Genomic DNA, 4005 nt, shown 5'->3' on the forward strand with positions numbered 1-4005 from the left:
TGCTGCTGTTACCCCGCGCGACCACATGGGGGCAGGAGTGGGTACAGTGTGCTCATTGTTGGGAGAAAGAAAAAGGCGTCGTGATATGGTTCATGATGAATGATGTCTGGGAAGAGGGAGGATAAGGAAGAACCGAGAGAGGAGCAGATCAGCATGCTGCAGGGAGATCCGACATGCTACACAGGCAGATAAGAAAAACAAAAGTCGACACAATTGTGAGGGTAAAAGAAGAGGACTAAATGACACACTGTACCAGACATGTATGCCCTCTGAACCTGTCAACTCACAAACATGTTAAAACAGATTTAGAAATATAAACCACTAAAAATCAGTATCTATGAATTAAGGCAGGGTGGCTAGTATACTGCACACCCCTCGTCAGATTCCCCCAATTTCCCTCCCTCAGCTGATGTATGTGTGAGTGTGTGTGTGTGTGTATAAGGCTTTGTAATACACCAGTTCTGCTTTTTATCATATTTTCTTTTTTTTACACCTTTCTCTTTTGGCTCCTAGCCTGCTGCTGTGTGGCTACCTGTAAGGCAAAGGTGTGTCACATACACACATACAGTAACAGGCAAATTCATGCATACACTCGCACACATGCACACGCACGCACGCGCACGCACGCACACCTAAAGGGTTGAGCTTGACGGCCACCCCTTACTTGGCCAGACCGCAAACTGTACATAAAATGTTTTCAACAAACATTGACAATGACGCAAACAGGACATGAAAGTGGAGGAACAGGCAAGAACGTGAGACTGAAAATGAGGACAAGGAATACAAAAAACGCCTGATTGTTGACATGTTGAATCAGTTCAATAGTGCATGAGACAATGCATCTTCGGACATGGTTCCCCTTTTGTTTTTAGACTTGTTCAAGGAAGAGTTTGGGTAGTAACTTGGTTGAGACTAAGACGGGGACTTCACTGAATCGAAAAAATGTTACCAAAAGTATGAAGATGAGGCGTCAGGGCTACGATATCTAAAGGGTTTTTCACTCAGGTGTAGCCCAGAAAATGCACATGGTGAGCTCAGCATGGAGGTGGATGCATGTTCACATTTTGTTTATATTTTGCTCTATAAATCCTTGATCCTTGAGATGCCGTCTCTCGGTCCACACTTCCTCAACCCACGAGGTCCACACACACATAGTCTCAGAGCCAGCGTTTGTGTTCACACGGAGGTCTCGGGCCCCGGAGCGCAGTAGGCAAATCCTGCTCCTGAGAGACGGAGCATGTAGGGGCTGAGGGAGCACAAGTCTGCTCCTCCACCTTCTGCCAGGTGGACCAGTAGTTTCTGAGGAAGAGGATCGGACCTGCGGAGCGACAGTGTCTCCGCAGCGCCGAGGTGGAGGTGAGAGGAGTCCGTGCTCGTGCCTTTGTAGGATCGACGAGAGGACAGTGGAGTCAACTCGGCCACGCAAGCCCGCGACAGCTTTTCGTCGTCCTACGGAGAGACGGAGGACACATTGTCACAAGATAATCCAAAACACAGAAGCAGAAAAGGAAATCAGAAGAATTCCACCATGCAGATCAAATCACTTGTGAATGAGAAGAGATGTGAGACGGCTTGATGCATAAGATGGAACAGCAGGGATTTATTCAGAAGGTTTAATAGATTTGTTTTATATATCCAGATGTTTAGTTTTAAAGGTTAACGACACCCTGTTAGAGACACTTTGATCACATTTTCTGAACAAACAGTGTGGATTCTGGAAACAATTTACTGATCAATGATGAGAAACCCTCTGAACATTCCCATTGTGATTAATAGTTGTGTCAGAATATGAAATGAAGATATAAATCACACTTGCTATTCCATCTTCCAACACCAGATGTCATTAGTGTTCCTGAAACAAGATGATACTTTTCAGATTCAAGCTGCCTGGGCAACCTGTAAATAAATTTCATCTGTGACATCATGTTGGATTAGGTAACCTACAGGTGACCCTGCCCACTAAAATGACCTAAGTTACTTACTAAAGTTGATAGATTTCTGTATGAACATATATAACCAGCTCGGTCATCTCAAATTTCACAAATAAACTTCCTCTGACCCAGAACCTTCAGTGTGAACTCCTCTAGCTTACTTTCTCATCCGTCTTAAACAACAGTCCAGCACCAAAGAGGAGTCACAACAAGCCGACGACTTGTTGGAGCCCACATGACAAGTGGTAATGGATTTTAATTAGCCTGGGTCAATAAAGAGGATACCATTCGTCATTTGGCTGCTACCCGGATCAAGTTAATTCCTATCCCACATGCAGTGAGAGGCACGGCATGCTTTGCAACCAGCACTGCAGAGTTAATTAGAAGTTGCGATTCCTGAAAGTAGGTTTGACGAAAGGAAATGTCTTGCGTAGAAGCAGTTATTTAGGCCCAACCACCCCACCCCACCCCCACAGCCTGAGCCATAGCACGACAACATGCCCCATGCAGTGCAGAGCAGCAGGAAGCATCACGGCAGCAGCTTTAAGAACCCGACTCCCCGCGGTAAACGCCCTCAGTGTGCTGTTACCATGGTGACCCTAGCCCACCTAGGGGGGTGTGCTCTTGGGTTTGCTGGGAGGGGTGCTGTGGCTGTGTGACATCATGGAGTCATAGTTCCTAGCAGCTTTTTCTCCACTGTCTCCCTCACAGGTCCTATCAGAGTGGAGCGGGTTCCTCTCATTGCTTCCCCCTCCACCATCTGCAGTGCCAGGAGCCACACAGCCCTCCAGGGCCCCCGCTGTCCTTACCTTCTGTGGATGACGTTAGAGGAAAGTGAGGTGATAATTGAACCTGTTCAGACCTTTTGTCTTGTATCCAGATATCCTCAGTCACCTTGGCTAGCTAGGTGTTTGATATCGTTTGTGGTAACTGTGACCACTGCAACTATTTGCAAAAATGACTTTAACTCCACCACGCAGCTACAGATTAGGATAGCTTTTTGGTATCATGATAGGGATATGGATTCAAAGTATTGTTGTAGTTGGATAGCGTAAACCTATTAACTCATTGTACAGCTTTGTCTCTTTACACTAAAACGTTGACAAGGCAGACTTTCAGTGCAGTGATTACACTTTTATGTTCAGTGTACATGGTCACTCACATCTCGGCCAACTCTGAATGTGACTTCAGCTAAGAGCTCAGTGCACTCTGGGTTAGTCACAGCTGTAAATACCACTGTCCACCTCTGATCTGATCACCAAGGACACATTTTAGAGGGAAGCTTAAACGGGGTCATGGATTTTTTGGCCATAAGAGGTTGCTAACCTTCTTTTGGGATCGTACACCTTTACAACTTCAGGCCATCTGATAGCTAACAGTTAATCTGCAATGGTTAAGTGATGACAATAAATTAGGACAGCAAGTGAAGCTTATTTTCTCCATAAATCATTGAGCCATTAAAATGTAAAAAATTTGAGAAAATTGCCCCTCAAGCAATTTAACGTCCCAAATTAGCGTCTTCAAATTTCTTTTTTTGTCCAACCAAAGTCCCAAACCCTTCAACAATCAATTTACAATAATATATTTTTGCTTTGAAAATTACCAAAAACAAATAATAATTTATGATGATTTTTGAATAACCATAATAGTAAATAAGAAATACCAAACTGGTGTTTTGCATGGAAGACATTCTACAAACACAACTGATTTGTTTCTGACAAACAATGTTAGAATAAGTGTGGTCCCACACATGCCAAAATCATATCAAAAATACACAACAAGGTGACAAAATAAAAGACATTATAAATCATGGCATGTAATTTAAATATCTTAAACACTACATATAAAACAAAACACATGATGATGATGGAATGGGTGACTTAAAAAAATGGCAGGAAAATATACATTTCTGTGTTGCTATTGTTCTGCCCTAGTAGTTAGTTTCACATGAAGCGAGGAGTTGAGGCAGTAATAAGTGGTTTACACTAAGACGTACCACCATGCATACAGAGAAGAGGGCTTAAAAGAGAGAGTCACCTCCTCTTCCTGCTCCTCTCTCGTCTCTCTGGGCCAA

This window comes from Anoplopoma fimbria, chromosome 16 (genome assembly GCF_027596085.1).
Source record: "Anoplopoma fimbria isolate UVic2021 breed Golden Eagle Sablefish chromosome 16, Afim_UVic_2022, whole genome shotgun sequence".
NCBI lineage: Eukaryota > Metazoa > Chordata > Actinopteri > Perciformes > Anoplopomatidae > Anoplopoma > Anoplopoma fimbria.